Raw genomic sequence first — 11988 nt, forward strand, 5'->3', positions numbered from 1 at the left:
CCACACTCGCGAGTTAACAATTTCTGGCCATTTTCAGCGAGCCATAACTACCAAACGGCTTAGAATTTGACCGGGTCTGTCTCACATGAATTTGTTCGTCTCATCGAGCTTCGAAAGTTGTGAGATGCAAAAAATCCATATCTTGCTCAATTTGCCCGAAATTTTACCTGCAAGTTAGCACTTTTCACAAAAACAGCCTAAAAGAGCATTTTCTCACTTTTTCTCTAATCTACGGGCTAAAACGGGCATCTAAATGCAGGAACCAGCAAAAACACAAAGATGCAATATTCTTCCTCGTGTCGAGGGCTACAAGTGCTACATACAAAACTTTTCCAAATTTTGACCATAGTACCCTCGAAACTGGCTCTCGAGGAGTGTCCTGTGTCAAAATTTGAAACTTCACGAGACCAATTAAAATGAAATCTTATACTATGGAAAAACGCTGGAATGAACAAAATGTACTCTAAAAAAAAATATTCATCAAACTTTGCAGAATAAGTCCTGTTACATTAGATTTGCTAGTACTTTATAACTTACTAGGTTTGTTTGAGTACTACACTACTCTTGATAGTCATCATTGAAATTGGATTTATTATTGATGGAAGAGGGGAAAACTTCATAGCCGTTATCTTCTATCCAAGCCTCCTTGATAGAACCCATTCATAACGGTTTTAGACAATTTATTGAAACATTCTAAGACTATATATATTATCAATATTTAGTTAAAGAATACCTCATCATCCTCGAGGTTTGTTCAACCTTGCATGAGGCTTGTGAAGTATGCTCTTTGAGTGCACCGTAGATACTCCTTGGACGAGGATGTGCATCCATGGATACTACCATTGTCTTCAGTGGCAATAAAAGGGGGGAGAGATGTGTCCACAAGTGTCTCATCCTAGAATGAGAGAAAATTAAATAGAGCTAGTAATTAAAACAAGGAGGCAAGTGATATAAGTACTAACAAGAAAAAAATTTATTTATTGCCGTTTGAAATTTTGTGGGATTTTGTCCAATGCTTTGGTCGACGTCATCGCCTTGTGCGTAGCACGGATGCCTCTTCGTGTCTATCGCAGCACCCTTACCACATTTCCTTATATAATTTCTATGCTCTAAGACCTTTGCATACACATCCTCAACTCTCCATGGCAAGGTTCTCTTCTTGCCAAACTCCAAGGGCATTATATGCTTCATATTTCCCTTTATGAAATCAAGAATTTCATTTGATTTGTCTTCACTATTTTGAAGATTAATAGAAGAAAAATCCACTTTGTCTAAGCCACAAAACCCTTCGTTGAACCAACCTCTAATGGTTTCCATGTTTTTGTTAAAAACTACCCGCGCTTTACTATAGTGCTTCTCTAAAAAGGCTTTCCCAATGGTCGTGTACATTCCCTTAACCTTTCTTGGATAGAACACCCTATCATAGGTAATGATAGTCTGTCCACTTTGTAGCACTTGTTTGCACCAACCCAATAGAGCATGCTCATGTGCCACACTCTTACTGCCTATTTCACTCTATCCCTCTGTTGTAATGTATAAAATAAGTCTTCCACTCAAACCATTAGACAAAACGAGTTAACTACACCTTGAGGACTGTAAAATAAAACATCATTGAAAAATATAAATACCTTAATGTTAAAATTAAATCATTTGACTAAAAAAAGGGGCATATCCTCTGTAAACTAAAATCCATTGCAACACACATTTAAAGGACTGAAGTTTGAAAAAAAAGGGCGTATCCTTGTAAACTAATCCCCATTGCAGCACTTCATTCGAATTGACATTTAAAGCCAAAGTTTGAAAAACTCACTATATGGAAAAAAAAATGCGTATCGTCTCAAAATTACCATTGTCTCTTGGTATGAGGTGGAGGAAACGAGGCAGGCGATGGGGGCCCCAGTACGGAGGAGCAGGAGCTGTAGCAGTTGGGTTCGGTAGATTATGACAACTGTACGGCATGGAGAAGAGCTCACAGATGGAGGAAGGCTCACTAAAAATGCTATTGCAAGGAGCTTAATAATTGAAGATGAAGAGGGCCACATTGTTCGTAATCAGCTGCAAGAACCATGGGCGCATCCGTAGTATATTTTTGGCTACTTTGAGCTCCCATGCTAGTGTGGCGGGAGTGCCCTATCAGGAGTCGGATTGTCGGATCACTAGCAGGAGAACCAGACTTCTACGAATGGCGCCAGGCTGAGATGAGAATTCAGGGCCTCATCGCTGTCCCATATATGAACAATTATGCACGCATTGTAGCTTGTACTGACCATGGGCCTCGCAGAGTCGCAGTCTGTGCGTGTGTGTGTCACAGAGAGAGAGAGAGAGAGAGAGAGGGAGGGAGGTGGGACCGTGGGAGTTAAGAGCGTTGAGAGCAGTCCCACACGTAGTAGGCATGAGTGATGGAGAATATAGAAGTGTAACCACTTGCTAGCGTTTGCAATCTTTACTCTTGGCAGTTAATTACACGAAGGGAAAATTACATAAATACCCCTCTAGTTTGTGGAAATTCCCAAAAGACCCCTCAAATTTCAAAAAATCCAAAAATACCCTTGTATGCATTTTGGTTGGATTGTTGAAGATTTCCTAATATTCTTTTTTGACAATTGAGATCCTTTTTTGAGTGCTTAGCATGTAATTGGTCTCAAATTACCTCGCAAAAGAGGGCAATTATGTTTAAATATAATGAAGCAATTCATCGCCGAAGCCTACATAACCAAATCAAATTCTAGTTTTAGCATCTTGTATTGATAGACAATTAGTCTTCTTATGAAAAGTTACAAACTTTTTTATGTTTGGAGAAATTTAATCTCACAACCAGGAATATTTAGGGAATTTTGGAAAATTTGAGAGGCATTTTGGGAATTTATGACAAAAAATTGGGGGTATATTGGGAATTTTTAAAATCTGAGGGGGTTTTGGAATTTTCACAAATTGGTACACGTATAATTGGATATGTTTCTAAAATATCGTTACCTAAAATATGTATCTCTATGTCTATGTATGCCATATTGCTATCAATGCACAGTGATACCTATCGATATCTAAGCACACTTGTATTAGCTTTTGAACGTATGATTTGTTTCTTCTTCTATCCTACCACAAAATAATTCTCAGATGCCTTGAGCATCTTAAGTGTATAACTTGTATATTTTGAGCTAGGATATAGGTCGATATCCATTTGACAAGATATAGATAGTAAAATATTACCCCTAGAGAAGTTTTATGCATGGAGAATATTAGACGACAATGCCAATAATAGCTAGCAATACTTATCTGCCAAAGTATTTTTTGCTATCTTTGAATCTATATATGTAGTTATCAAGTAGCTACAATATAATATATATCCAATATTTGATTATTATATATATCCATGGCTGCATATTATCCCTTGAACGACGATATTAATAATGTGACTCTAATGTTACTCTAAATGAATATCACTTTTATAACTCGATATCTATTATAATTATAGTTATGGATGCATATATAATATTATCCGCTAGATAAGTTTTGAACTGCAAGAATTTTCGACGACAATGCCAATCATAGCTAGCAGCGGCTTATAGATATATATAAATTATAATTGGTACACATCCACTATATTAAATAATATATATAACAAGATGTGGATACTAATAATGTAACTCTATATGAATATGATATATATAATTGGATACCTATTATTATATATATCCATGGTTGCATAATACCCCTTGAATGATGATGTTAATAAATATGTGACTCTAATGTTACTCTATATGAATATCACTTATATAACTCGATATCTATTATAATTATAGTCATGGATGCATATATAACATTACCCGCTAGATATGTTTTGAACTGAAAGAATTTCTGCCGACAATGCCAATCAAAGCTAGCAGCGGCTTATAGAGATAAGTAAATTATAATTGGTACACATCCACTATATATGATACATATAACAAGATATAGATATTAATAATGTGACTCTATACAAATATCATATATAGTTGGATACCTATTATTATACATATCCATGGATGCATAATACCCATTGAATGGTGATATTCGTAAATATGTGACTCTAATGTTACTCTATATGAACATCACTTATAGAAATCGGTATCTATTATTATATCCATATGGATTCACATTACCCCTAGAGAAGTTTTGTGCTTGGAAAATATCAAACGACAATGCCAATAATAGCTAGCAATGCTTATTTGCCAAAGTATTTCCTGCTATATATCTTTGAATCTATATATGTAGCTATCAAGTAGGATGACCGATATAAGTAGCTAAGAGATGATTCTCTTTGTCGATATTGTATGTCTTCATGATCAACTATAGGTACCTAAAATATGTATGTCTATCTATCTCTATGTATATCTTGAGCTAGGATATCGGTCTATATCCATTTGAGAGGATATAGATAGTAAAATATAATTGGTGCATGTATCTATTATCCACTATATATGGTATACATGACAACATATATATATTAGTAATGTAACTCTAATAATGTGCCTCTATATGAATAGGGTATGGATATCACTCATATAATTGGATATCTATTATTATATCTATCCATGGCTGCATTTTACCCCCTGAACGATGATATTAACAATGTGACTCTAATGTTGCTTTATATGAATGTATAATATTACCCGTAGATAAGTTTTCAACTTTAAGAATTTCAGACGACAATGCCAATAATTGCTAGCAGTGCTTGCCTGCCAAAGTATTTTCTGCTATCTTTGAGTCTATATATGTAGCTGTCAAGTAGGATGACGGATATAAGGAACTAAGGGATGTTTCTCTTTGTCTGTATTGTATGTTGTCATCAACTATAGATACCTAATATATAAACCTTTTTGTCTATATTGAATGTTGTCATCAACTATAGATACCTAATATATGTATCTTTTTGTCTTGAATTTCGTCATCAACTATTGATACCTAAAATATGTATCTCTATGTCTATATTGTATGCCATATTGTGTGTCACTCCTTGAATGATGATACCCATGCCATCCACTCTCAACAATGCATACTGATTGAGAGGCCACATTGAATGTTTAGGCTTATATATGAACAAGATCTCACATTCAAATTTAAAATTAAGAGGTAAATTGTGTGGAATTTCACTAAAACTAGGTCTTTCTTGAGTCATTCTTTTTGAGTGTATCATTTACTATGGCATGCTATGATGAATCGATACCATATGAGTTCTTTGAGCGAGAAGGAAGTTTCAAACTTTGAGAATATCGGATGACGATGCCAATAGTACAAACCGCTAGCATTTTCATTTCAGAGACCAGTTGATGCATGTACATCTCTAACTATCTATCTACGGGAGTACCAATATCTATCTATTTATATAATCTATCTGCAAGTATCTTTTGCTATATTTGACTCTACATATGTAGCTATCTAGTAGGACGAAATATATAGATATAAGTAAAATATAGTTGGTACACGTATTTGTTATCTATTATATATGATATATATAATTAACAGGATATAAATATTAATAATGTAACTCGAATAATGTGACTATATATGAATATCAATTATATAATTGGAGATCTATTGTTATATATAGCCATAGATGCATAACACCCCTTGAATGATGATATTAATATATATGTGACTCCATTGTTACTCTATATGAATATCACTTATATATCTCGATATCTATTATTATATTCAAGGATGCATATTACCCCTAGAGAAGTTTTGTGCTTGGAGAATATCAAACAACAATTCCAATAATAGCTAGCAATGGTTATCTACCAAAGTATTTTCTACTATTTAGCTTTGAATCTATAGATGTAGCTATCAAGTAGGATGATGGATATAAGCAACTAAGAGATATTCCTCTTTGTTTATTTATTGTATGTCGTCATGATCAACTATAGATACCTAAAATATGTATGCCTATCTATCTCTATATATAACTTGTATACCTTGAGCAAGGATATTAGGTCGTTATCCACTTGACAAGATGTATATAGTAAAATATAATTGGTGCATGTATCTAATAAAAACTATATATGATATATATGACAATATATAAATACTAGTAATGTAACTCTATATGAATAGGGTATGAATATCACTCATATAATTGGATATCTATTATTATGTATATATGATAGATGCATATCACACCTTCAATGATGATATTAATAATGTGACGTACTATAATGTTACTCTATATGAAAATCACCTATATAACTCAATATCTACTATTATATTCATGGATGCATATGTAATATTACGCGTAGATAAGTTTTGAAATTCAAGAATTTCAAAGGACAATGCCAATAATAGCTAGTGGTGCTTACCTACCAGAGTATCTTTTGCCATCTTTGAATCTATATATGTAGATATCACGTAGGATGACATATATAAGGAGGTAAGAGATGTTTATCTTTGTGTATATTGTATGTTTTCATCAACTATAGATACCAAAAATATGTATCTTTTTGTCTATATTGTATGTTGTCATCAACATCCTCTATCAACAATGCATATCGTTGAGAGGCCACATGAATGTTTAGGCATTTATCTGAACAAGATCTCACGTTCAAATTTAAAAGTGAGAGGTAAATTGTGTGGAATTTCACTAAACCTTGGTCTTTCTTGAGTCATGCTTTTTGAGGGTATTATGAGTTCTTTGAGCGAGATGGAATTTTCAAACTTCGAGAATATCCGATGCTGATGCCAATAGTACATACGGCCTTTTCAGTTCAAATGCCACGTTGACGTATGTACATCTCTATGTCTATGTATGCTATATATTGTCATCATTATCTATGTAAGGGTCGAGAGAAGAAGCCTGTACTAATTGTCTTCATCGGTTAAGAAAATAAAAATGTATTTTGCAAGCCCTAGTGGAGAGTAGTAGACTTGTGGAATGAAATCCTCCCTCTTGGAAAATATCGGAAAGTGGAGTATCTATACATTGTCATCAAGTTTTCATACAGTGTTTGCAGAAAACCAGCATTTGGTGTATTTTTAAAGGACAGAAATTGAAAATTTCCTACTAATCTGGAGTCTGGAGGGTCACCTTGATGGAAACCGGGAAAATTTGGAGAAATTTAGTGCACAAACAGGTAAAACCCCCAAAATTTTCACTAAAACCTGGGAGATTTTCAATGCTCTCCTTTTTCCATTTAATTGCTACAAGCGTTTGGTGAACAGTCTTTGGATATTTTCTATTTTAACCAGATTTGTATTTTTAAGAAGTCGTTCCACCTCGGTCCTCTTGCTGGAGGGAACGTGCACATGCTAGCTAGCTTTCAAACACATTTTCCTGCTCTCGCCCTACAGTTGGCCCGCCTCAACCAGCTACATGACAAAGTCATGAATGCCAGCTTGTATCATCATTACTAGGGGCACTGGCGCTGACCATGAATACGTCCTCACGTGCCGTTTCCATTGCACCAAAACCCCCATTCCTCCCGAGTCCTGACTCCCTTCTCATCCCTTGTATATATGTAACACGGGGTGGTCCAGCTCAAGGGATCTATGGCGGTGATAAAATTGGCCGTTCATTTTGATTCAGGAGAATTTAAAATTTTGGGGACCCAGAGTCCAGAGGGAAAGCGATGGGCATGCATTCGAGTTATGATGCATAGCTCTATGCGCCCAAATCTGAAAGCCTACACGTAAAGCTCTACCGAGTCTTCCTGCTCGACCTGTTAACCTGCACGACCTGCTGCTTCATAGCTTGTGCGACCTTAACAGAGCCTCACGACCTGAGCAGAGCCGAGATTACCTTCTATGATGCACTTCCTACTAGCCACCGCGTTCTGCTAACCTGCTACACTGTGCGTTAGTGCGTGGTATACCAACCAGGGAAAGGAATTACCCTCAAGGATCTGCCCTGCTCACGAAAAATTGCTTTGATCATGAATTATACCAACATTGATCTGCTCACGAAAAACTATGCAAGCTAGGTCCGAGATTACCTGTTCGTAATCATTCCTCACTCAAACCAGGTCTAAAAAACCAGGTGGGAAGCTCTTTGTAAACTTGCTTGCCACTCCATACAGGTCCGGATTCGTGAGTAGAGCTTGCCCATCCTCACTTATGGTCAAACTTTCAAATGTGTGCAAGGTGTAGGGGTCTTGCATTACTACTAAAATTTTCCATAGGTGTGCAGAGGTTACATCAAAGGTATGGGTCGATTGTGAGTAATTTGGAAGTTGTGCAATGTAATTTCAAAGGTGTGGGTCGATTGTGAGTAATTGCAAAGGTGTGCAGTGTAATTCCTTTCTTGCATTACTACTGAAATCTCTCATAGGTGTGCAAAGACTACATCAAAGGTGTGGGTCGATTGTGAGTAATTTCAAAGTTGTGCAGAGATTACTTTCACCGGCATTTCAAAGGTGTGTAGAGATTACAATATTTGTGGCTTCAACTCAAGGTAAGTCTAGGGTGTAGTACTTCTACAATAAGATGGAAAATCATTAGGTATGTCTACGAGCTCACTTTTCTCAGAATTCCACACAATGTCGACGTAAATTACGTGTGTCTTTGGAGATATGGGGGTTTTGAAGCATGTAATAGGGATTAGAAAAATTGAATGTTGTTTTTTGTTTCATTGTCAGGAATTGTCTCCATTCATTGAGGTTATGGGAACAAATGGGAAGGTTATTCGTGAGCGTCATGCATCACAAACATGTATTGACCAAAAGGTTTCTTACGAAAGGTGATGTCTTCTTATTAGGCATGTAAATAATGTGCGAAAAATCACAAATATTCCCATTCCAGAGCACCCAACAGGGTGACCTAAAACCAGTGAACGGTCACCATGACCAGTGTCTCCTAGATCTAAACGCTCATGCATTACAAGGTTTGGAGATATTGCATATAAAGTTAGGGCGGCACGAAGAAAGTTTCACAAAGACTTACAAATGTGGGCAACCAAAGAGTGGGAAAGAGTCTTTGACAAAGAAGGAAAATCACAGATAGAGTGGGAAGAGGCATGGATTGAAGCACAAAAGTCCGCATGAGAAGCAGAAATGCCATGTAGGATAGCAAAGTTAGAGGAAAAAATAAAGCGCGGGTACAAACCTCGTGCTAATGGAGTTCCACATGACGCTTACATTCCTCGAGAGGAAAATGAGAGGGATGACAAAGAGGGCATTAAAGTTTCAAATGATGATTCTGCCATCAAAAGTTTACTTTCCTTAACTACACGCTTTTGTTCTCTTTCTAGTGACAATTTTTTACATTTATTCAAGTTATAATTTGATTGTTATTGTAGCCGGTTTCATCATCGACCTCTAGCTTTGCGCATGTAGAGAACATTTATTTCTTGGTGAGCCATGATCGCCTTGTGTGTGAGATCGATCACTGCAATATGGATCAGTTCTTGGATAGGTGTGTTACTAATGAAGGGAGTTACTTTTGTTTTGCGGTCTTCACAAGTTGGGCTTGAGTCGGGGTTAGATGCCCATGTCATTGATGATGTTTTAGATCTTGAGGCTTCAACAAAGATGATAAACCTTTTTGCATTGTGAGAAAAAAAACTTTATGCCTAAGTAAATTTTTATTTTTTTTGCTTTGTTCACTTGTGTATCTCATGCTTCATAGGTGGATGGAAAGCATATTGCCGCCCGATGTTCTCTCAGTTGTGTGGTGGGTAGACAACTTATAATTCCCATTTGTCTCTGAGCGTGCTATAGGAGATCATACGTTTCTAAAGCAATTTATTTGGGACACCTGATTTAGGATATCACATATTTACCTTCTTTCCCATTTTGGATAGGTATGGATGCTTTACTTTTATGTATTATCGTAGTATCAAAACTGTCGAAGATTCAAGTCTAAATGTGTGTTCTTTATATAGATCACATTGGGTTCTTGTGGCATTTTACAATGCCCATCTCATACGCATACCTACTCTTTCTCCACGACAATCAGCTATACTTCTCTTTGATTCACTTTCGATTGTCTGCATGGAAAGACTCTTACCACACGTGTCTAGGTATGCATTGTTTTTGGTTCAAACATAATGGTCAAATTGTTTGCATAATTTCAATTAATTGATTGCTTGTGTTTGAAGAGTACTAAAGCATTTTAGTAAGCATTGTTCAAACCTTCAAGTCAAAGAAGAACTTGAAGATCCTCGGGAAGCTTGTGAACTCCTCACTACACAGGTTTAGGGCACAATTTAGTATTGTGTGCTATTACATTGTGTACTGAATTTTCTGTTTTTGACTTATACACATGTTTGTTGGCTATAGTGTCCTCGATAGCCAAATTCTACAGACTGTGGTTATTATGTGATGACAGCAATGAGTTTATTGATAAAGAATATTCTTAAAGATCAAAATCCTCAAGGAAATTTGGTAATTGCTGGTCTTAATTGAAGCACTCATTATAGTGTGAACTCTCATTACTTTTTTGCTTTCTAATGTTGTGTGTTTTTTTTCAGTTAAAAAAAGAATTGGTTTGCGCATGAAGAGGTCGAGTTCACGAGACGGAAACTCAATGTCTGGTTGAACAAGGCTTTGGGTGAGGTCACACTTGGATAGGCCATGGTTTAGGTCTTTTTTGTGTTTACCTTTTTTTTATTAATAGAAAACTTTGGAAGTTGTCATGGGCTACTTTGTATCGATGATTATGTCAACAAATCTTATCTATATCTACATTTTGGTCCACTTTGTATCGATGTTAATATGAAGAGAAACTTGTTGTGATATCTCTTATGTACGGGCATTATGTATCAGGGATGCACATGTATGGTGCTAGAGATAGCATGAATAGCCAGTTCTCTTCAGAGTATCTTTGCTATGGGCTGCTGCTTTTGCTTGAGTCAAGTCTTTGTCTCTTTATTGAGTCAGCTTGATTTTGGACCTATCAATGGAGCTCAATGTGCGTGTTCTTGACATTGCAATGTCCGTTGGGCCTTGGATTTTGCCTAGCTAAGGAATCTCTTAATGAATCAGTGAGGAAGGTTATATTTAACAAGTTTTGAGGTTTTTTTGTGATGGATTTCAACAGGATGCAAAATGTGTTGCGATGATTTCTTGATTGCGGAGTGCAGCTTTTTTTCTGTTTTATATTCATTATAGCCATTGATTTTAAATTGCTTTGCATGTGTGTGTGTGTGTGTAGCAAATAAGGAGATAAAAACGTGCAACTCGAGAGCTGGTTACTTTAAATTTTTGCTCTTTTGAATGAGATTTAGATCAAAAACAATTTTTCATGTGTGTGTGTGTGTGCGCGCACCCACAATACATTGATACTTGGGTTGAGATGACTGTTGGTGCTGTTAATGGTGCATCTTTTGGTCTTGGTGCCTCTCTTCCTTGGGGAGGCTATGAAATGCAACAAGGAGGTGCCTGCCTGCTATTGAACTTGGATTCAAAAAATACTTTTGTCCGTCTTAAATGAACAAATGCCATGAATGAAGACATCAACAGGGAAGAAATATGTTGATGGAGTTTGTCTTTTTTTGCGTGTGTTGTAATTTGCAGCAGGCTGCAATGCTGAAAATCTTACTTACATGGGATATTGTCATGTTTGGACTTGATTAATCCACTCATACTTATGGGACACTTTTTTATAGAATTTTCAACAGATATCTGGGTTTTTCAAGGTTATATCTTATTCTTTTATTGTTTGTAGAACCCACTCTCGTGATATTTTTGAGTATGTTATGCTAAAGCAAGGCTATGCTATGTAAAAGGTGAATTGACATAAAGAGGAAGCTTTTATTCCGATGTAATTCCTATGTGTCCCATCAGGAACTTGCGACGAGTGAAGTCTCAAGATTGGCATTGAGTGTCTTGAGCTAAATCTGACACATACACGTACACACAGGCACACTATGTGCACATGTAGATTCCATGCTTGTCACTCGGCATCAGAGCCTCGTTTGTTTTCATCATTGTCAAGTCTCTATAGTGTTTTGTGTGTGTTGTAATTTGCAGCAGGCTACAAAGTTGCGAATCTCACTTACATGGGATATTGTCATGTCATGTC

General features: G+C 36.3%; 1 pseudogene; it reads left to right on the forward strand.

Annotated features, from left to right (window-relative positions):
* Nucleotides 1-9358: 9358 nt before the first annotated feature.
* Nucleotides 9359-10462, forward strand: LOC147442726 (uncharacterized; annotated as a pseudogene).
* The last annotated feature ends 1526 nt before the right edge of the window (nt 10463-11988 follow it).

Source organism: Adiantum capillus-veneris, chromosome 14, assembly GCF_014529385.1.
Source record: "Adiantum capillus-veneris isolate H3 chromosome 14, ASM1452938v2, whole genome shotgun sequence".
Taxonomy (NCBI): domain Eukaryota; kingdom Viridiplantae; phylum Streptophyta; class Polypodiopsida; order Polypodiales; family Pteridaceae; genus Adiantum; species Adiantum capillus-veneris.